Raw genomic sequence first — 25,472 nt, forward strand, 5'->3', positions numbered from 1 at the left:
TGCTGACTTTGAAAAAGTGGACTTCTTTTCAGGGGGGGGGGGGGCGATTTTGTGAAAAGTGGCCTTTCTTTCCAAAATTTTGACCTTTTTTGACAAAAACGCGTAAAAAGCTGCTTTTTTGTTCGATACGCTCGCAAATTATGATATTTTGGGACTTTTTGTATACTTTTGCAAACTTACAACGTATGGGTCTAGAGTACCATGTCTAGTGTCCTTAGGCCAAGTGAAAAAAATAACATGTAGGGCCTATGTCGTCCCCGCCCTCAACGATTTTTGGAGATTTTCAAATATTTTTCTTATTTTTCTTATTTGCTCCCTTACTTTGTTTCTAAAATTGTTGTCATGAAAAGACATGCTACGATGTTCCTGGTAATCATTTAACAAATTGCAAAGCTAGAGGTAGGGCTTTGGGGAAATAGCAAAAACATTCGGGCCTCCCCGTTTTTATGATGTGTTGACAAAGCCTTTGTAATTGCAGTTTTACACAGAAATAGTACATTAGTAACAAATAACAAGGACCTCCCTCATCAAATTCTGAGAAAGTCCGGACGATAGAGACGTTATTTGTTTTACTTAGCCTTATTGAGGGTTTTAAACTACTTAGAACTACTATACTACAGTGGCAGGCAAGCTCTGCTTTCAAAGCAGACCCCTATACAACAATAATATAATATAAATAGAAGAGAGTAATAACATTAAGCTATTTTACAGTAAAATACATACGACGTACCTGTATTAAATTTTTCCAATTTTAAGAATTGAACAAGGTATGAAAATAACAATTGGTTTCTAGCCATGTTTTGGCCCAGGAGTTTTAAAAATTATAAAAAGGTTTGCATTAAATTGTTCACAACATCGAAACTGCATATACCTCAATTTTGCAAAATGTGACTTAGGTACTTTCTCCTGCAGCTCAGGTCTTCATATATATATGTATAATCATTGCTGAATTGACATAATTATTATGAGCCTCAACAAGACTAGTTAGCGTCTGACGTCAGGGCAAAGGCGCGACGTGATTGGTTGCTGACGCAGTACGGCATTTTTGGCCTGGTTGACAGAATGTCATACGCAAATTTTTTTATTCGGTCTTCAATTATAGAAGTTATCATCAATGTAATGAAATCTGTTGGAAATAATGTTGCTTCAATATCAAATGCGAATATTATTTTAGTCATATAATTTCATGAGCGCCGTCGAATGAAGAGTGCTTTATTTTTCTTTTGCTATTAAGGGATGGGGTATGAACGTTTAGACAGTATTTTTTGAGGGAGATGAGAGCACGCCAGAGATACCGAATCGCATTCTGAATACGAAGAATGTCCTTCTGATATCAAATAATTTAGATTTTTTAAAATTCGCAATGTAATACACATTTTATGGCAAATGATTAAAAATTGATATTTTTGATATTTAACAGTCCTCGAAGTAAATTTTATAAATCTGATGATATGTACTTAAAGTGTATGTAGCTGGGATGAAAAGCAATCAATTAAAAATTTTGACCTTTCGTATTGAAGATATGGATTTTTTTCCCCAAAACACTATTAAAAAAAATTAGGTCTTTTTTTGGGAAAAAATCATATCTTCAATATGAAAGGTCAAAATTTCTTTTCCTCCCAGCTACATACACTTTAATAATATATCATTAGATTTACTGTTATATATCAAAAATGTGAAACATATCAAATTTTAATAATTTGTCATAAAATTTGTATTATATCGTGAATTTCAAAATAGGAAAATTATTGGATATCAGAAAGACATTCTTCGTATTCAGAATGCAATTCGATATGTCTGATGTGCTCTCATGTCCCACAAAAATACTGTCGAAACGCTCAAAACGCCCATTCCAGATCCCTTAAATACTATAATCATATTTTCATTGTCACCAGGTGCCATATGGGAAAAGATTTGTATACTAAATTTTAAACATGACAATGAACAAATTCCAGCTGTCACAAATTGATAATCACCCAAATTGCACATTGTACGTCTATGTTAACTCTCTCCGCGCGGATGTCGACTGCAGACGACAATTTTCAAACTTTTTTTAAAAAAACTTCTAAAATTACAGAATTGCAAACTTTCATGAGCATATTTGGAATCAGCATGAAAAATGCATCAAAATGAGTACAAACAAGCCTAGTGTTGGTTCTGTGGTTCTTAAGATAGCTCTTGATATTTTGAGAAAATATCTATGGCTAGCACGCAGAAGATTAATGATAGCAAGATATGGATCTCTCTCGGGTCGTCTGCAAATAAAAACTGCAGTAGACTTCAACTTTCAAGCCTTCAGTGATTTGCTCATCCAGGCGATCGTAAAAATCATCAAAATTCAGATTTTAGTACCTATATTATGTCATTGTCATAGATGTGCTAACATAGCATGCTAGTGGTTCAGCCGAAAGCCGTACCGGGTATAATAGAGAAAATCTACATTAATATGTAATTAACGTAGTATATAAATTAGCTACATGTATTTGAATGGGGCTTCAACTTCGTCAATACTGCTGTTTTCTTCGTTGTTTGCTATATTTTCATTTCACAAATATCAAAGGACAATTTGAATGACTTATCCTTCACTTTTAAGCAATAATATTTATAAACAATTTTTATTTCTTTTTTACACTTGCGCTGGGATCACTGAATGGGCTTTTAAAGCTACAATCCAGGAAAAAAATAGTTGGCACACTTGCACTAAACAATGGAAATCAAAATTGGAGAGGCGAGTGAAACTTGCATGCAATATTATGTGAAGTATAGACTCCCCCTTTATCTCACCCTTCCCCACTCCCCATCTTTCAATGTTGGAGGGTCTCACGGACCTGTTGACAACATGGCTTGGTCCAACATTGAATTGGGGAGCGGGGAAGAGATATACCAAAAGACAGAAAAAGTGTGCCAACCTTTTTTTCGTGGATTGTAGCTGTGGGAAATTTATGCCATGACATGACTTTTACTATTGTGCTCAAAAACGGGAGCTGCGTGCATACATTATCTGCTGGACTGGCTACCAGGCCCGTAAACAGGATTTTTTTTTTGTGTGTTTGGGCTTTTGAAGAAAAAAAAGACCTTTTTGGTTGGGCGAATTGTGAAAAAGTGGACTTTTTTCCAAAATTAGGACCTTTTTTGACCAAGAAGGCATTAAAACCCCAATTCTTTTACTCGATACGCTCGCAAATGGGACTTTTTGGGTAAAAAAGGACTTTGGGGGCATTTGGGGATTTTTAAGTCCCCCTGGTTACGGGTCTGCTGGCTACCACCAACTCTTCATGGAAACACATAAGATAGTGATCAAGACATGACATCATGGACAATATTATGACTCTCGAACATCACATGGCACAATATATTATTAGATTATGCCACAGCCTACATGATTGTGTATCAAAACTTGTGAAGCAGGCCAATTAACATGGTTAAGGTTAAACAATGTGTTTGATGGCTTTGTCAGCTGCAAAAATATATTATCATCTTACACGTAAGAAAACATGCATACCAATATTGTGTGAAATTAAAAAAACCCATCATCATCCCCTGATTGTAAAACTTGTTTACCGATGCCATGGATGCTGGGCAACAAACTTGATTGACAGACGATAGCTTGTCAACTGTCATGCGCGACACAAAAGGCTGTATCAAAAACATACTATAAGGATGTCAGCCTCATAAAATAGTCATTTCAGCTCGACCTAGACGCGATCGACCCTGTCAAATAAATTCCATACGACCCGTGATCGTAATCATGATTTAAGGTTAATCATCTCGTAACTAGGGAAGGCACCGCCCTAGTTACGCGGTATTAGCAAATACCGGGCTGTGATTGAGTTTGCTGGAGTAAAATGCAAACTATTTTAAACTTAATTTCTGTCTCATTTGGTTCATTTCGTGTTAGTCATTTCCTTTCCCGTTCATTTTCCCTCATCCCTTGGGACTCCAAATCCGGTACCTTCGCTCCATTTTTCCTTTGCTAATTCCCCAATTTAGCTTCATAACAATAATATGCATGAGTTCCTACCATACATAGAGTGGTCTTTCCCACACCGAGTTCCATAACTGCATAGACGCACTTCCCGATTGATTTTGCGCCTGTCGTTTTATACACCAGGGGCGAATCCAGGAATTTTCAATAAAGGGGGCGCCGAGCCACCGCCGCCGACACAAAGTCAGGCGCCGCCCTGCAAAAATACACATAGTCAGACGCCGATCTGTACACACATGATAACCTTGTAAGAAAGCAGTCTTTTCCTTTTCCCAACTCAATTTGCATGATTTGAGTACTCAAGTATGAATTTGAATCGTTTCTTTATTCAGGTATTCACTTATTGGGGAGAAGGGGGTCATACATGATTTCGAATTATGACGAATACCAACTCCACCGAGGTGGTTTTTTTGGGGGAAAAGTTCATCAACTTACAATTGTCAAAATTGCCCAAATTTTGTTAAAAATTATCTGGTAAGAAACTTCTACCAAGAATTATATATCATGTATAAAGGATTTCTATTCGTTTTAAGCCAAAAATTGCGTGCAGTTTTATATGGGTGACTTGATGTCATAATTGCAATATTATGTCAAAATTTCTCTGTTGACTAACAGACACAACTAATTTGGTTGATTTCACTTTGTATAATGTCGTGGTCGTTTTCAATGTTTAATTTTAAAATGGTTATCGATTGCTTTTGATATCTTTGACATTTCCGCATGGATATTTGTGTGGCTTAGAAAGATACTTAAAAGAAACACTTAAAGTGTCAAAATGCTGTCCCTTAAAATAACACACACAAACGACATACCGTTTTTCAGAAACTCATGCTATCGTTGTCATTTTGTTAAGGATACGATATTTGATTTACCGACAAGTGACTCATTTCGGAATGCGATCATGAATTTTGAAGAAAAAAAGTTTCCACAGGCTTCGTTGGGATTCGAACCAGCGATTCGGAACTTCCCTTGATTACGCGTCTATCGCTTTACCGCTCGCTCGTTCACGGTGGCAGTTGAGTGGAGTAGTGTAATGATAAATGATAAATCTCATAATGCCATCTTTAGCCTTTTGTTTACTAAAAAAGACGCGTTTTGTAAAGATAGATTAGCCGTTTTATGCATAAAGAGCACGAACGTTTGGGAAAGGTTTCAAACAAATAATAAAGACACTGATGTGATGATGAAATTGCGTAAGTCGGGAAATATCTGCGTCGCAATGTTTTGTTTTGGTTTTAGGAATGTGACCTTAAAATTTACGACATTCGAAATCAACAAAAGATATTTCAACAGTATATGGCCTCATTCTTTCTCTAGAATGTTTTGTACATGTATGTGAAATAGCTTCAACAATGGTTCGCTGCATAATGGTAAAAACAGCCTTGACCTAAAAAAGGGCGAGAGGTACCATATTTACCGATGCAGGCTAAATTTAAAATTGATATAAAACGTTTGTTTTTTGATCGAATACAAAAATTAATTTTTGTCATATAAAGAAATTGTGTCTTGCGTGAATTACACTACAGTTTTTTATTCTTAGGGCTCTTAAACTTCTTCAAATATTTTTTTAAATGATAGAGTGAATCCCCGGGCCCTCTATAATTACGCACAAAAGATTGAGTCCCCTTAAGAATGTGCGTTCCGTATAAACCAATGAAGGTATTCCGCACACTATGAACTGTATAAAATTCAGCAAAAAAAAACCCAAAAAAAACAACAAAAAAAAAAAAAAAAAAAAACCCACAAAAAACAAACAAACAAAAACAGGTGCAATTACAATTTAAAAGTAAACGATCCTGCATGGAAGTAACCAGTCTGCATATTAATTTTATAGAACAATTTGCTAAAATGTTCACAACAATCGGAGCAACTTTAATTTTTGACCCCTACACACTGGTAATTGACCCTTGACCTGTTGCGGCGCATAACCTCTAAACCATTGGCAGGACCACGACACTCTGCATCTAGTTAGAAGACACATGCACATAACCAAGTACACAGTACACATACTAAAAGTAACCAATCACAGAACGGAGTTTTGCATAGTCTCGGAGTATCCATGACGTGATCACGCGCGATGGACATGCAGATATATGTGACTTCTGGATAAATTAAGAAATTATCCATATATGGTATGTGTACTGTCATATATGGCTTATACATGGTTCTGCATGTCCATCAAGTCATGGATAATTTTATGCAGAAAGTCACATTTTTGATCCAGCTGTTTTTGATATCTTCAACTTCGGTGTACATGCATGCATGGTATGTATAGGCCGTTTGTACAGAGTGTCGCTTCTCTATCTTCTTTTTCTCGGCCATTAGTCGTATTGAGAAAAAAATACATATTTGTGATCATTGGGTGTAGACGAATAATTTGATATACATTGAAGTGATCCCCGTATAACCCTATAGGGTCACAGAGCCGTCGCCATGGGGTGATGGGGGATAAATCCCCAATATATTGATAGGGTGTTGGTCCATACAATCACCTCCATGTGGACACCTGTATGTGGGTTTCTGACCAAATTAACCTCATATTTGGCCATATCAACCAAAAAAAGTGCCAATTTTTGGTAATATGGTAAATTTTTCCGCGCCCGATTTCTAGCACAAACTGATTTTGTTACCAAAAGATGCCGGATTCACTAAACTTCAAGAAATATTTCCAACCCCATCCCCGGCCCCCAATATTAAAAATAAATCTACGCCACCGGCCATACTATGGTGGCAAGTCAATCCCCTCCCCTGCTCAGTCGGCAGAAATGTTATGATAAAATTTACAATTTGCATCTTCCTTTTGGTCTAATTTAGACCCAAAATGAAGCCCATTTTATATAGAACATTTAGCGTTTCGCGCGTATTTATCTTGGCAAACCCATTCTGCATTGTTCTGTGAGTAGATATGCGAGACGCCCCATTGGAAATTCCTTTTTTTTAAATCTCAAACTTGAACACGATTACGAATCTCACACATGCGATTTATAATTCCACTCCTCTGGTGCCTGGAATAAGCATAAAACTGAGCTGGATCAAAATACCGGAACTAAATTAACTAAAAGATGTTGAAAGCCCATGCATCTTCCTTTGGCACGAATTCAGTACCCTCAATTGTGTTCATTTTAGCATTGAAATTGCAATTTTTTTCGCGAGATTTTTGTCCCGGTAATGTTCTTTTAGTACTACTAGATCAGTGGGACAATTACGAAATTTTGCCCCCTGGCTCGGTGACTCCGGTACATCCCCCTTTGAATTTTAGCATTAAAATAGCACTTTTTCGCATGCTACGCGCGCACTTTATCAAATTTTTGTGCACTTTTCCCTGGTAAAGGAATTCTGGGGACAACTTGGAAATACTTGAGTTACAGTGTGGGGGAAGAGCCAGGGGTGGCAATCTTGTTGCGCAGGGGCCAGGTAAATCCGGACATATACCAGCAAAATTTATTTCTCGACAACCCCCCCCCCTGAGAAAATGGTCTAGCGACGGCCCTGTAGAGTCATTTTGGGGTCATATAGCAAACACAATAAAATAGTATGCGGACGATACTCCCTATAGCTGGATATTGATGGACATCTGTGGAATTTATAGTATGGCATGGTTATACACTACAAGGATGTAGCTTAAAATATGTTTTTCACGAATAAAAAATCTAATTTTGTTTTCCACGACATCGGCCCAATTTTATTCGATTAAATCACAACTTTTAATGCTTATCAATCTAAAATATATATAAGAGTGTTTGTGTTTTTGATTGATTTCGATGTCAGACAATCTTAAGTAAACAACAAATACGTCTGCTCTATTCCCCTTGTCATCTCTCATAAATTGAAAAAGAAGAAACACAACTATTTGCAATGCTGTTCAGTCTTGTTTGTCTTGAATATTGTCTTTCGCTTCACAAACTATAAGTATCGGTTGTTTATAAATATCCAAACGTTTGCGTGTAAATAATAGTGCATTTTGGAGAAAGTCAAATACTTGTGGTTAACATGATCTATTTGAATAATAATCTATGCTAGCGGGAACAGAAAGATTTCCCTGCAATGTTTTTGATTTGATCTATATAATAAGCCCAGTCGCTATTGTAACTTCCGGTTTTTTGGGACACTTTGACCTCTGACATAACGGGGAAATTGCTGTAATTATTATTAATTTATTTATTATTGTCATAATATTATCTTTAAAATATTTAAATAATTAATTTATCAATAATAATGTTTTTTTGGGTTTGTTCTTACTCTTGTAAAACATTTTAGATTATATTTTGTAAGCACAAAACCAATGAATTGTCTCAATAGGTCAGAGGGCAAAGTGTTCCAAAACTGCAAAAACTGTCCCACAGTGCATTGCAAACGTCCAATGCCGATTTGGCTTATGATATGTGCATTTCCAAGCGCATCATTCGGCGACGCAATGGTTGCATTATGAAATTGAAATTCTTTTTACTACAACAGCCAAACATGTCGGTGAATAGCAAAGCATAGCATTTTTGGTAAGTGAATGATTAAGGTAGGAAAAACTTTCCAAACCACCCCAAAGTAAATTTATACTCGGTCGCCGAACGATTGCGATGCATCGCTCTTGGAAAGCGATGGGCAATCACCAAATTTTGCGATGCATCGCTCGTCACTTTTCATTTATACTTTAATATCACGGCGATGGCGATTGCTGACGACAATTAATATATTCTAAGGCTCGTTTTATCTTTTCAGTTTCCGTAAGTCTATTGTTCAGATACGAAAACGCAAGGGATTTAGTAAGTTTACTGTAACATGAATTCATTGTTAACTTTGAAGTACCAATCAGCTTATTTCAAAAGAGGCAGTTGCTTATGTCAATAAAAGCGGGAGAGACAACACCGCTGTTTTTAATGGCCTAGCGCGCTCTCGTCTTTGATGCATGCCAATCCGAATGACAAAGTCCACTTTTTTCTGTAAAAACGTTGAAAATAAGCTCTAAAATCACAAAAGGCCCGCTTATGAGCATATCGCACCCCAATGCACTTGTGCAGGGCCGCAGTCTCGCCCTTCCCTCGTATCAATGTCTATCTCCCTTTTTTGCTTCCTCCTGCCCCCCCTGCCCCCCCCCCCCTGATCAGGCTCCCACCTCCCTCCCCGGTCCCTACTCTCTCCTCTCGAGTTCTTCTCTTTCTAGTCTTTCCGTCTCTCCCTCTCCTCTCTTTTTTCCTCACCCCCTCCCACTCTCGCTTGTTCAGTCTCAACTTAAGTATCTCCCTCCCTCCTCCCTCCCCCCCGCGAAATTTATCAGTATGATCCATGCCTGAAAAAAAGCTCTGCAAAAATAAACATTTAAAATAAACCCGAGCCTTGCATATAGGCCCAACCAATTATCAGATTAGCTTGCCATGAATAGAATACATTATCTTTGCTCCAATGCAAATTCGTTTGTATTGCATTCCAATATAAAACATGATTACCAAATCACCACTTGTACGCGCCTCATTGGGAGATTTTAGACGCTCGTTTCATCGCCAATATGAAAAACTTTTGCTTATAACTTGGCAAATGGTTAGTATATATTTCAATGCAAGACAATTTTTACGAGCCACTTACGTCTAGGCGTAAGTGCATATACACCGAACACAAGTCAATTGAAGCCGTACAATTTACCGCGAATTTAGGACCGTAAAATTTAGACTCTTCTTTTGTCTAGATTGGCACCCAACCGCACATCTCAAGGTTTTATGTAAAAAATCAATATAACTTACCAAAACGAAAACTGAAATTCACGAGCTTCAAATTTTCAGTAACTAACAAAAGGCTAGAATAAAAGATTGGTCATACCTGGGAGACTACCACTTCAGAATATCAATGACTTACAAAAACTATTACGGATACGGAAACAGAAACTGAAAAGATAAAACGACGGTAAATGCCACAAAATACATTTTAAAAACATACATTGCTGTCAAATTAATTCATCACCTAAAGTTAATAATTGAGAAAGGTAAATTAATTAACAAAATAATATAATAGATCCAGTTGGTTGTAAATGGCATTCAGATTTCTTCAACTCGTAAAAGCGATGTCGTTTTTGCCTCAGCGATTGGTATCGATTGATCGGCTCGACGCTCTGAAAACGGAAGTAAACACTGAGCATGCGTGATAATCAATTTACTGCAAAAGCGATCGAGTATAAATTCAGCTTAATTTCCTAATTAAAATAGCAGGATAATTATGATACGTTTTCTGTCTTTCCTTGTCATAATATAGTTATGTTGGAGTTGTGTATATAGCTTCAAATGTCCAGATTGCTATTCATGACGCGAGTGGCCGACTGGTCCAAGGCGCTGGCACTATATTGATATCAGTGTAGTTCGATAGAGGCAACGTGCGGCGTGGGTTCAAGTCGATCCTTTCTTTTTTTAAATTTCATTTTAGGGAAATAGTGCTAGATGAATTTATGTATATGGCGTAGGGTGGTATATAACTCGCTAACAATATGACCCTACGCCATACATAAATTCGCCTAGCACTATTTCCCTAAACAAAAAATAGAGTAAACCCATCACTTCTTCTATAGCGAAATCACCGTAGAAGTAGTGATGTTACAGGATTCTTGATTCAGAGTTGAATTTCATAAAGCAGTTAAGAGAGATTACCACGTGATGTAGGCAAATAATTAAAGACTTGATAAACTAATTCATTGAGTGCCTTGTGAAAAACATTTCTTGGAAAATCGCTATAAGATATAGGCTAACACTGTACAGTACACAGTGTCGTTTTATACACTCATGATACCCTTGTACGAAAGCAGTATTTTCCTTTTCCCAACTCAATTTGAGTACTCGAGTTTGAATTTTAATCGTTTCTTTATTCGGGCATTTACTAATATTGGGGAGAAGGGGGTGATACATAATATCGAATTATGTCTATATATGACGAATACCAACTCCACCGATTTGGATTTTGGCGGGAAAAGGTCATCCACTTGCAAAATGTCAAAATTGCCCAAATCTTGTTAAAAATTCTCTAGTAAAAAAGTCCTACCGAGAATTATATAAAGGGTTTCTATTCATTCTAAGCCAAAAATAGCGTGCAGTTTTATATGGGTGACTTGATGTCCTAATAACAACATTACGTCAAATGCTCTCTGTTGACTGAAACAAAACAAAAACAAAAACAAAAAACAGGCGCAAACAATTTAAAAGTAAACGATCCTGCATGGAAGTAACCGGTCTGCGTATTATTTTTTATAGAACAATTTGCTAAAACGTTCACAACAATCGGAGCAACTTTAAAAATACATATTTGTGATCATTGGTCGTAGACGAATAATTTGATATACATTGAAGTGACATTTGAACACTTTCTATTTTTGACCCCCTGTATAACCCCATAATAAATGACAGCCCCCTAAGTTCCCTATCATCACGTGCAAAAATTATCAAATAACATCATCGGCAGCAACGCAGTTCTGACCTTAATGCCCGTAAGAATCCCATTTCGTTTTTAAATCAGCTATATCTAGCTTTTCCGTCGTTAATTTTTTTCTGTAATGGAAAACCCAAATAAATAGTTTATGTTTGGGGTCAAATTATTTTGCCCTTTGCAATAAATGCCACTATTTTGCAAGAACAATTTTCCTTGCAACACGTCATTTTCGCCTATACTTTTGCGTGTGGAGTTTGTGTACATCCGGGTACCTTACATCGTTGAACACGGTATGGCGACTTGTAGATGTCACGTGCGCATTTATAAAAGCGCATTTATATACCGGGTGTCCCCAAAAAAAGTTTACATGTAGATTTCTAAAAATAATCTAAGTTAATGTTAACAAATAGTAGTTGTGTTCACATTGTCGGACGTACGCCCGACGGACCTTGGTCGGCATAAGTTGCTAGGAGTAGCGGTAGGCGTTGCCAGGAGTAGTGGCAGTGTGAACGATGGTCAGCGTAAGTTCCGCCAGGCGTACGTCCGACGATTTACTCCTGACGCTGCTACTCCTGGCACCAGGTGTAAGTTTGACCTTTTGTTGGTCGGAACTATAATATTACATATTGCGTGGTTGAAAAAAGGTCACAGAAACACCGAAAGTGGTAGCCGATGTTTACACCGACCAGAAGTGAATGCTTGGTGGAACTGGTCGGCGTAGTGTTAGGAGTAGGCTAGGTGTGGACACGTGGTAGGAGTAGCGAAAATATTTGTGGAATTTTTATCAATGTTAGCGTAACTTAACGCCGGGTGTAACTCAAAATGTGAACACGACTATAAATATCCTTTTCATGACATAATCTATGTACCCTCTACTAGTACCCATGTGAATGTCAAGTTAACAACCTACGTACTTATCCCGCATACGTTACATAATGCAGCACGCGGTTCATTATACAATGTACCACTGTCACAGCCACCGTGCGTTTGGCGGGGCACTTGCAGATGCAGTATAACTTGTTCAGTTTTATTTCAAGAGTTTCAGCCAGAAATGTAAAACAAACAGCAGCGATTTTAAGTCAACAAAATCCAAGCAAGCCCGAAATGCATGAGATTGTTATTCATTTCACTATGTTGATAACAGGAGATACAGTGTGCAGAACTGCTTTCACCAAAAACGTGTACTTATCAAATAACCATCTTTCTTGTTACCACTAAGAGTCAAGAAACTCTAAAAATGTTCAGTATACAATATTTATTTTTTAAATTTATTTTCAATCTGTTTCTTTTGTGCAAAAAATTCATCAATGAAAAATAAGAGAAACATAAAAGTAATAAAGTAAAAAATCTGAAAACAAAAGTGTGATTGTGTTCAACCATTGAGCTACTAGTAGCTCGATGGTTCAACTTTCGTTGTGCGATATTTTGATGGTTAGCCACTCATGACATCCATGTCATCTTGGGCTCATAAGTTAAGTTGCTTTTAAGATACGGAATTGAAACTTAGCGAACAGTTACAAGAAGGATGAATAAATAATATCTGAAAAAATGACATTGTTTTATTGTACCATCACAAAACGCGGTACATTTTTACATGTGGCCCATTCCATGTCAACTCCAGGGATGTGCACCGCAGCACCTCTTCAATTTTTTTCTTTTTTCTGTGTGGTGGTAGATATTGATGAGAAAGTAAAATCCTGAAAATTTGAGCTTCATACTCCATTTCGTTTTCCCGTGGCATCAATTTGAAATTTAGGGGGTCAGCGTAAAAATGTGTCGCAACGCGAAAGACGATGTTTGGAGGTCCATAAATGTATAAAGGGAACCCTTTGGAACTTTGAAAAGTATGTATCCTGGGGCACTTTTTGGTGTAGAATTCAAATCTGCTATCAGAAACCTTGTAACTCCTTTACTTTAAAAAAGATATAGGGCCCTCAAAATGCAACTTCGTCCAACCAGGACCAACTTGATAAGAGTCAATGAACTCCAAAGGGCTCTGAAAAAAAAATTTGACGCTAAAATTTTTTTACTTTTTTTGAGTTCAGACCCCTTTGGTCCTGGTTGGACGAACTCTTATCAATCTTTTAGCATATTAGAAGTACATTTAGCTGATAGATAATTCTACCCATAAAAACCCTTTTTACATTTTTCCCCCTGAAAAGGGTTCAATTTCATACAATTTGCCCCACCATCAACTTCAGGTATGTTGAAGATTTTCTTGGCTGACAACAAATTTCAAATATTATGCTTTACGGGAAAACTTGAAATGGAGCTATGAAGCACATTAGTAAGGTTTTACTTTCCATCAATATCATACCAATCATTATACAGAAAAATCAAAAATTGAAGAGGTGCTGGAAGGCAAACCTATGTGCACATCCCTGAGTTGACATGGAATGGGCCATGTAACCTTTTTATGGGACACCTTGTATATACCCGAAGTCCACTGCAGAATGGTATGGTTATGCACTACAAGGATGTAGCTTAAAAAATCTTTTCCACGGATAAAAAATCTAATTTTGTTTTCCACGACATCGGCCTAATTTTACTAGATTAAATTACAACTTTTAATGCTTATCAATCTAAAATAGAAGTGTGTTTACGGAGTTTTTGATTGATTTTGATGTTAGACAATCTTAAGTAAACAACAAATACGTCTGCTTTATTCCCCTTGTCATCTCTCATAAATTGAAAAGAAGAACCACAACTATTTGCAATGCTGTTCAGTATTGTTTGTGTTGAATAGTGTCTTTCGCTTCACAAACTATTATAAGTATCGGTTGTTCATCTTGTAAATATCTTGTAAATAATTGTGCATTTTGGAGAAAATCAAATACTTGTGGTTAACATGATCTATTTGAATAATGATCAATGGCAATGCTAAAGGGAATAGAAAGATTTCCCCCGCAATGTTTTAAAGTGATCTATATAATTATAATAATTATGGGCAATTCTAAGCGCGTCATTCCGCAACGCAAATTTTGCATATGAATTTGCAACAGCCAAACATGTCGGTGAGTAGCATAATGGAAGCATTTTTATACTTTTGATTATTATTTGATATTCTAATTGAATATGTTTTATGCTTGAGCTATGCGAAGATGTCGACAACTTGAATCAATTTGACATTTAAGGACAGATCCCACCTAACATGCCTAAGCGTTATTTTGAAAGCATTATTTTAAGTACAAAAGCCAATAATTCCACTATTGTTAAAGTAAATCTGTTTTCGTTTCTGCTTACTCAACATGCTCAATAGATTTGACACACAAAAGAAGTATTATTCATTCTAGCGCAATATACATAAAACAAAGATAACTTTGCTTTAAAAACATCAGTTTATGTCTACTCCATACTTCATACATAATTATGAGTCATTCCATGACATATCAATAAGTCAGTGGTCATCCGTCAGATTTTGCTGAAACTCATTTCTAACATACCTCTTTGAGCATAATGAGCACATGGAAAAAATGAATGCTCAACTCCAAGCGGTTTTGGAGATATGGCTTGTCTATATTTGACGCAGACCCCCACCTTTTACTCTCTCGAGTCGCATCGTTGAATTAGTCACGTTTTGGGACACTCATATTTTGACTTTGCGAAAAGATAGTAAGGTTAAAAGTATCACCTAGGGTAACTTTTACTCAGAGAAGCAGGATGTTGCCTCAGAAACATTGTATCTTATCTACTGAAGAAGTTATGGTCTCTCAAAACCTCTTTTCGTTTCGTTTTTGACAAATACAATTTTGACAAAACGAAACAAGGTTTTGAGAGACCCATAACTTCTTAAGTAGATAAGATACGCTGATTCTGGCCAGATTCTGTTTTTCTGGGTAAAAGTCACCCCTGTTAGTACTTTTCAGTATAATATCTTTTTTGCAAAGTTTAAAATATGACTGTCCCAAAAACGCTACTAATTCAACGACGCGACTAGAGCGAGCAAAAAGTGGGGGTCTGGGCCAAATTTTATCAAGCCATATCTCCAAAACCTCTCGGAGTTGAGCATTCATTTTTTCCATGTGTTCATTATGCTCATAGAGGTATGCTAGAAATGAATTTTAGCCAAATTTGAGTGGATGACCACTGACCAACAAACCCATTTTGTTGATGTGGCTGGAATGACTCATATGTGAGTAAACAAACCTAACTGATGTTTTTAAAGCAAAGTCATCAAGACTCCAAGCCACTATCTCTCAGAAATGTTGCCCAAGAACATATTTTCAACATACCTGAAGTTGATGGTGGGGCAAAATGTCTGGCTTTGGTTTTCAGGGGGGTCAAAATATACAAAAAATGTACAATTGGAGTTTTGCATGGGTAATATCTCAGCTAAAAGTAGTCTAATAGGCTCAATATGAGATAAGAGTAATGTTAAGGGCTCTGACTGGCAAAAAAAAATGGCCCCAATTTTTTTTTACTTTTGGAGTTCTGACCCCGAAGTTGGTCCTGGATGGACGAAGTTGCATTTGAGGGCCCTATATCTTTTAAAGTAAAGGAGTTACAAGTTTTCTGATGCCAGATTTGAATTCTACACAAAAAAAGTATCCCAGGATTATATATACTTTTCAAAGTTGTAGGGGGTTCCCTTCATACATTTATGGGCCTCCAAACATCGTATTTCGCGTTTCGACACATTTTTTACGCTGGACCCCCTAAATTTCAAATTGATGCCACGGGAAAACAAAATGGAGTATGAAGCTCAAATTTTCAGGATTTTACTTTCTCATCACTATCTACCACCGCACAGAAAAAGAAACAAAATCGAAGAGGTGCTGCGGTGCACATCCCTGGAGTTGACATGGAATGGCTCAGCAAAGAAATGTTCTTAATAAACTGAGATTTCTACGGCCAAATGAGAATGACACATACTAGGATGACATTCAAAAGCTGCTGGTTCGTTGAATAGTTCTAAAAATGGGTAAAAAATGTAAAGCCTGGCTCCCAGCATGCAGCGGAAGCTCCGACTGGTAAACCATTTCGATGCATGAATAATCCAATTGAGTCGACAAGAATGCAGGCCCAGAACGGATAAATATCTGTAAATCCATTCAACTCGGCGAGTTTCGAATGTAAGCCAATGAATTCTGGTATAAGATCTTCAACTAAACTCAAAAGAAAGAGACAGTCTGTAATTTTGTAATGCCCAGGATTATATGATGAATATTTGGTAAGCCCTCATCGATCTGAGATCGTGTTTAAAATGGAAAGTGAAATTGAAACTCTGGTGAGCCATTTGGTCGACAAATAGTTTATTAATTGCAAGCAATTTTACAAGTCAACAGTAAGAACAAGCAGCTAGCTGACAATTCAGCCAGTATTGATGTTGATGATGCATTTGAAGTTTAATCACAGTTTCAATTGAAGCATAATTTAGCAAAAAGCTATCACAGACAATTACTCTGATTTACATGCAATGATGCAAATGAAAAGCAAAATAATGGACATGTAACCTTTGAAGTAACTGGACAGGCAACATTTTTCCTCGGATAAAAAGGAAGAGGAGATATGCAACCTAAAATAATACTTGAAGAACATTTAGTATGATCAGATAGTTGAAATTGCCAATTTTAGGAAAGTATGTTGTTGATTGTTTACTTTACAGCCTGTCTCAAAAAATTTGTGCAAGTGAAAAGCGCTCTCTTTGGCAATTAGAAAATACCGTTGTGACACGATGCTCACATCCACGTCAAGGGCGTTTAATTTGCTTGTTCTAATTTCGAGATATGTTTAGTTACAACGAAAGGGTAAAATCAAAATTGTGCCACTTTTACTAGATAAGAGGGCTGTACATATAAACCAATGATAGCTGATGTTGATGCGTCTATAAATGCACTTCCCGGCTTCGGGGCTCGTGCATAAGACGCATCAACATCAGCGCGCGTGCATTATTTTGTCTAATTTCTCTCCCAACAAGTAGTACCCGATCATTAACCTTAAAGTGTGCAATATTTGTTTGTCTTTTAACATGTCTTGAGTGACAAATTTAACAGTACACTCTTATTTCGCCAATTAAAAAAGTCTTAAACAATCTTAATCAATCTTAAACTCGTGTTAGTTACGTGGTCCTCTCGTCGAAATATTGGTTAAGGGCCCTTAATTTTCTTGTTGTTTAAGGCTCAAATCAATAGTTGGTTAAAACTTTTAACCAATAAATGCATATAGCACTTTAACCAGCTTCAAGTTTAAGTGCTTAACCAACTAGGTTGTTTAAGGTCTTTTAATCAATATTTGCTTAATAACTCTAAACAGATAAGGATTTACATGTTCTATTTTATCTAAGGATTGTTTAAGAAATACAACTGCTTAATCAATGGTTGTATTGGATTTAATTATGATTGGGACTTAAACAATTTTATACTGAAACATAATTCATGATAGATTTGAAGTCATCAGATCTTGGTCAACTGTGAGATTCGTTCAAAAATACAATTTCATGCATAAAGTTTTTTTTTTTTATCAGTTCAACCCGCTATGTATCCGGGCAATGTATCCGAGTAAAAATTAAAATCTAGTAAGCTTTTCTCTCTCGCATGCATTACGATACAATGCTAAAATACAATACATCAACGCTAATAAATTCACACACTCGATACGGTATCCAGCATACCGATACTTCAATGCATCTCGTCTACATTGTAAGCTATTGTGCGTATGCCCAAAACTGAACATCGCGGTACACACATTGGTGATATACATGTACCGTGCACGTAGAACAGTACAGTACAGTATCGCTAGAATGTCAATCCCAATGACGTTGTTAAATCTAGCAAATGAACGCATCAATATCCATCCTTTATGTCTCAATGATGTCTATGCATAACTTATCAAACGAATCTCGAGTTTGGTGCAACCCGATTGACTCAAACCTACCTATTTGAACGAAGTTTCAGGATACCATAAGCAGCACGACCAGCATTCACTCGTGGCCGCCATTTGCTTTTGTCATTTTAAACAATAATTGGTTAAAATTCCGTGGCGCGAGATGTATCGTTAAACAGGTAAAGTACAATTCCACTAAGCATTACACAGTTTAACGCCTTTTAACGTAACAAAAAATAACCACCTTTATACGCTCGAGTTTAACAGTCTTTTAACATACGTTAAACTTTGCAGATTAAGCGCAAAATCACGCCTTTGAACATTAATTGTTTAAAAATCTTAAACTTTTCTTCTTATACTTGGCGACTGTTAACTGCCGGAACAAGGGTGTATTTACTATGATAATATCATTGACATGCACATGCACTTTAATTTTACAACAGAATGCAAAATTTGTATTTTTCTTTTAATCTGATTTAAGTGGAAAAAGAGAATCATTATACATGTATCATGATAAAACAGTAAAAATATTTTTTTATTGTTGTGTAATTGATGCATTCTTTTGATTTCAGTAAGGAACTCTTGATAAACTTGATGCTATCATTGATTTACATGTACAGCCCTCTTCCCTAGTAAAAGTGGCACAAAGAAGTAACAAAAACAGTGATAGATGACCTTGATGACTCGTTGCTGTTCAAATGGAAATATAAGGGTCTTTAGGTGACATCGAAAGAGAAAATAAAGGGTCTTTGGGTGACAGCGGTGCTGAATGGGGGGGGGGGGGTCTTAAAAGCCCTACATACGTGTCACCTCCAAAGTGGGAGTGTCCCAACCCCGGGAAATATCTTCCACAGGGGGAGTATGAAGTTCAAATTGTTTGTATCCATTATTTAAATTTCATACATCCTCCGAGAAAGATTCAACCTGAATCTTCCACATATAGTGGTTAATGTGCTAATTCCTTTTGAAATTCATACTCCCTCTGTGGAAGGTATTTCCAAACTCTTCCACAGGGGAAGTGAGAAGTAATAATTTTTCAACCAAATGCTCAGCATGACACTTGTTAGAACCGTTTTCATTTGACAACCGATTGCCTCAGGGAAATTATACTTTCTGGAAAGCGTGACTGAATACGGCCATTTAATGTAACTGATTACCCCCGGGTAATACCCTTCGGCTATTGTGTATAACTGTTAATGTTAGTAACTATTTTAAACTGTTGGGATTTGGTAGTTCAGAGCATCTTGCAAATGGTAGTGAACTTGGTCAAAAATTGCATTGATGATTTCATAGCGAGTGTGTAGAAGAATTCAAATATCACATATACTCTTTCGCTGGTCCTACGGTTTTTGAGTTATGTTGTAAAATGGGCTGAAACAACAACACTTTTGCAAAACGTACATAGCTCATTAATAACAAAAATTCAGGCAAGTTTTCAAAGTATATGATTTGTAGAATGAACCTTTGTACAACTTCAAAGTGTTATTTTTCAATAATATATTGATTTAGATAATGGAAATCATTTTTTTTGGCTGCTTCGACCAACAATACCGAGTCTACCCTTAAACTGGTCCATTTGGGAAGAAGCTGCCAAGCAGATTTGCTTAGAACATGTAGGAAGCATAATGCTGTTTTAATACATTTTGTCTGACCAGTATTTCGATGAAGTTATGCTTCATATCAAATATTAAAGCTGTTATATAAATGCGACTATATTTTTTATTGTAGATGTTGACGAAGTCAGCGTCACTCAACGGTTCTGTATACGTTTGCATCGCGTTCGTTTTAGTTGTGTCCTTTCCTTTTTAAAACCGCTGTTATATTATACAAGACATGCTACTGATTGAGTGATTCAATATACTCCAGGGTGTGTGTCACAAAACATGATTCTTTCGGAAACTTAACTTGAAAACAACCATACAGAGTTGGGGAAAAATGTTCCCTAGTCACGATAAGTGATACTTACCTTTTACAAGGAATGTCATTCTGTGTTATTGTTTGTTTACTTTACTACAGCATATCCCACAGCATCGGATTTTTAATGCACAGCTCAGTACATTTATGATGTAAGGCGACAATTGAGAAATTGTTAACATACAATTGAAACATAAAAATTCAGTTCACAGTACAATTGAGTAGCTCTACATGCTATAGATATCTTATACAAAATAACATCCAAATACTCCATACTGAATGAGTTTGCATCTGAGCAAAGCAACCCAATACCTGAGATCAGTAAGTACATCTCTCATGCAGAGTTTCATATAAGTTGAAGGCCGGGCAAGAAAATATGGAATTAAGGTATTCAATTCGTCGGTTTCACATGCGGAAAGTAATTTTCGGTCATTGTTTTGAAAATTGGCACATTATGTTTTTAATGATTTTGTGAAGTCTCAGCATAATTATTAACATTGAAACATACGAAGGTATGCCGATTCCCGTACAGTATTAAATTTCATATTGCTAATGGAGTATTAAACCCGGTATTAGTAAGCTGTTAATAATAAGTAGGCCTAGGCGTTTACAGGATGATCGTGTGTGTCCTGATTTCACTATGGTTAATGGTTATTTGAGGTCCATACCCATAATAAGTCGTGTGAAATTTCGCTCGCGTGTATGGAAGCATAAGTGTATCATTTCGAGCAAAACCCAAGAATCGGTCGCTATAACCGGGTTTCGCCAGCCCATTCTTGGGTTTTGCTGGCTATTCCTAGGAATGGGCTTCAAAACTCTAGATTTGCACCCCAATTTGAGTTTTACCGAGCTAAACCTAAGATTCGGGTGCTATATCCTGGTTTTGCGGGCTATTCCTAGGAATGGCTTCAAAACCTTAGAATAGCTACCCGGATTTGAGTTTTGTCTGGCTAAACCCAAGATTCATTCTTAGGAATGGACAGCAAAACCCTAGAATAGCTACCCGATTTGAGTTTTGGTGAGCTATTCCTTAGTTTGGGGAGCAAAACCTGAGAATGGGCTGGCGAAACCCGGGTATAGCGACCGATTCTTGGGTTTTGCTCGAAATGATACACTTATGCTTCCATACGCGTGGTATCCACAAATCGACTATGTTTTCATGATTTCTTCGGAAATTCATCGATTTGGAACGTCAAATTTCAGAATGGTAATGAAAAAAGTATGATCTATTAAATGATACCGATATATCATCAACAAAGAGGTAAACCTATTAGATTTTAATCTATTAGATGTGTGTATCTTGATGAATATTTTGATGTATTTTGAATGTTTTGAATGTAAATATTTTTATCTTTGAAAAATATAATGTAATTCAGCCTATGGCTGCGATTTGATTTTAAATAAACCAAGACTAATGACATATTCAGATGTTTTATGTAGAATAACAGAACGACATTCATATTACGAAGTATTATAATGGGCTCGGGAGTAATAAAAATGTAGATCTGTGTCCCGATAATATTTACGTTTTTGCTTTTGATATCAATTATATCGAAAGTAAGGATTAGTATTGTGTTTTCATTAGTATAGGGAATGAATTTTATGATTTCCATAAACCAATGATGCTTTTTTTTCTTGAATCCGCCGAATAACATACAAGCCTGCATACAAGCCGGTTCAAAAAGAAGTAAACTCATGTTTGAGGGGCTGTAACTACAGATCTAAAAGAAATCTGCTGTAAATGAAAATTTCATGGGAAAGAGCAGATTTAATTGAAGAAGATTTGTTATTATTTGCTCATAGTAATCTAGAGTTACACCCATTTGAATAAAAACACTCATTTTAGTAGCTGCATTAAGTTAATTGAGCATAGCCTTTAAGCCCGATCTATAGTAAAGATACCACGTACAGTTTTTCTGTTAGCCAAGATATTACTGATTCCGCTGTATATTATATTGTTGCCATGATCTCTTTTATTCTTTTCTAAAAAGCGAAATGACAATTGTATATTTTTGTTACAGTCTATACAGTCTATATAATTATAATTGTAGTAGTAGTGCTCTTCATTTAATATACATGTACATACAAAAATATAGGCCTTGATAACATTATTTAAAAATATAAATCAGATTTGTTGCTTTGCAAGTTTTACTAAATAAAAGAAAACTCTGTTCCATTTTGCCTCATTGGGATTTGATTTGAGTTGCATATGCGTAGATCCCGGGGATGAGGAATAACCCCCCGTATTTTGCTAGTGGGGGATAGTCCATACAATCATCACCCCAATGGTGACGCCTGTATGTGGGTTTCTGACCAAATTAACCTCATTGACATGTTAATCCCGAAAGTGACAATTTTATGCGCTTTACGCGAAGTTATTCCTCTTTTGCACCATATTTCATCAGTTTAGCTTCCATATGGCAATTTTTTTGCGCGCATTTCTACCAAAAACTTATTCTGTCTCCAAAAGGATCTGGGTTTCCTATACTTCAAGACATTTTTACCCACCCCATCCCCCATGTCAAAAGGAAACCACGCCACTGTTCACTTGTGTAAGTATACGTCAGCTATTGTCCTGGTCTGCCATCAACCTGAAAGCCTTGGCGGTTGATGCGTCCTCTTGCCTTGTGATGACGCGTCTTGTATATCAATTTATAAGCGCTGTTTAGCAGAGTCATAGTTCATTGGATTTACAACCGTATGACAAAACAGGCGAAATCAGTAACATTTTGCACAAGATTTGCAATTTAAAGAGAATTGGCTATTGCTCATTCCAATGTAGCTAGTATATGGCCAATATAATTCATTTAATGACATAAAATTTGAAAAATATTGTAAGGAACACTTGAGGTTTTGACTTTTAAAACCTATACTTTGGTAAAAAATGTGATTGGATAGGTAGTTTTCAACAGATTTACTACATTCGCCATGCTATAACATTGAATTGCGTTATCGGTTGACCTAATGTTAACAAAAAATCGTTTTTAGGGGGAAGTGTTAGCTTTCGTCTGAAAACACAACAAAATCTGATTGGATAAAGGGAACACGTGAGGTTGAGGCAAAAACCAGTCACAGATTTTCAACTATACAGATCTCACACAGCTCTTATGATGCTGTGCACTCAATCGTGTAGTATAATACAGACTGCGTGGAAACAAGACTCGCTGTCTTGAACATGTCTGTGTACTCGGTTGTATCGAGGTGGAAACGGTGCGTAGATGCATTTATAAGAGATAGGTTTTTGTAGTCAAACCTTTTCATATGTGATGGTAGTGCGACAATGTCCTGTTACTGCGTTCTGTATGCGATGCATTAATGCTTGAAGACTTGGAGATGGGCCTTGTGAATATACCTGGTCCCATATGAAATAATCTTGCAGGGTCAGATCCTTGCCAATGAATACACTTGGTACTTTAGAAGTGAAGCCATGTACACCTACAGATGGGTTGTTTAATCTTGTTTTTATTTAGACGTTATAATTTGCTCTTTCCAATGATATTTCAACTTACAGCGGTTTCTATCATAGAACTGTAATACAGCGTCATCATCCCTATATCGTGTCAAAAATTGCCGTGATAGTACGGCGAATCCTCTCGTTTTTCAACAGCTACGCATGGCGATTTTGTTCGAGATAGGCCGAGCGACTCAGGCTAAGCATACCATTTGACACGATATGAGATTCCACAGAGCCTGCCACAGAGTTTCTATTCTATGTTTTCACGATTTGCGCATGATCAGTTTTCCATACACACTATGCCACTTTCTTTATCTGCGTCAATAATAGAATATTGATTTCAATCGAATTGAATACATCTCTCCATTTTGAATTTGTAGTTCACCACTGAGCGATCTAGCGATCGATTGCTAGTCAATCAGATAGAACTCCTATTTTTATTGCGTTCGGTGAAATACCAATCGCCCGTCGCTCACCAACGGAGTATTACGTTTATTTTTTATAATATAGGGTGTCGACACTGTGTACAGCACCTCAAATATGAGTTTACTTCTTTTTGAGTCACCTTGTATACACAAGTGCAGTTGATTGATAGCGTGGGTAGTCACTGACCTGATATGGTTATATGAGTTCGTTTGAGAGGCTCCGATGTCAAAAGATAACTGATCTTATGCATTTTATTGTGCAGTTTATAGATTTCCCGGGTAGCTGGCAAAACGTTTCAGTAACATTTCTGATCATTCTCACAAAACCCGCAGTATATCGGTAATTTATATTTTTTTATGAGATAAGAGGTATAATGTTCTTGTGATGATAACCATTACTGATCGTTGAAGAAGAAAAAATACATTTTAATAATGTTTAATTCAGGCCTTCTCAACTGGCGGCTCGCGCGCCACTTGTGGCGCTTGGAGTCAGTCAAAGCGGCGCACGGTAATTTTAGTCATTTTTCCACACAAATCTTGAACAAAATTTTTTTAAAGTTTAATATATTTTTATTGATTTTTGATTTTTTTACCATTTGCGGATGATGTCATCAACAAATATATAAACAAGATATTAATATACATTTGCTTGAATTTATAGTTGAAATTACAAGGCGTTTACAAACCTACCAATACAGAATAAAACTAATTGGATGAGGCCGAGCCTCGTAGTTTCAAAAATAACATTTTTCTGTAACTACTGGAGATATTTGCTTAAAAAGTTACCTTTTTCAGAGTCTTGGTTAGCAGCGACGTAGCTTGCGACACCATCACGGCGTCTTCATTCAGCGTAGTGTTTACAATCCTCCGGTCACTTGACCACCCATCGGGTGGTCATGTGACCGGAAGATTGTAAACACTACGCTGAATGAAGACGCCATGATGGTATCGCAAGCTACGTCGCTGCTAACAAAGACTCTGAAAAAGGTAACTTTTTAAGCAAATGTCAAGAATGACAGAGTCCAATATCAGCATCCGTGCTGCTACTGGAGATATGTTTTGCAAGTATAGACATACGTACTTGTACTTCCACCAAAGTTAAGTGAACAAATAAAACCATACTTGAGAACGTGGTGCATAATCAAGATGACTATTAAAGCACTAGATTTTCAAACAAGACACATGTGTGTTATACTTGCTGTCACTTTCAGTTTACAATTTGTCAAAGTCTCTTCTTCATAACCTCAAGTCATTAATTTTATGTATTGGATGACAAATAGGTAATCAGATGATCAAGAAAACTGTCACTCAAGGTCTTGACAACTTCCTGGTACTTAAACTGCCTCAAGCACTATTCATGCAAAATAAAAGCCATTGAATATACGTTGTTCACCTTTTATGAGTATCAACATGATACTTTGATGACACTATAGACGAATCCAACGAGCCAAGTCATGGTCAGGATTTGTTCGGCCAT

This window comes from Amphiura filiformis, chromosome 10 (assembly GCF_039555335.1).
Source record: "Amphiura filiformis chromosome 10, Afil_fr2py, whole genome shotgun sequence".
Classification (NCBI taxonomy): domain Eukaryota; kingdom Metazoa; phylum Echinodermata; class Ophiuroidea; order Amphilepidida; family Amphiuridae; genus Amphiura; species Amphiura filiformis.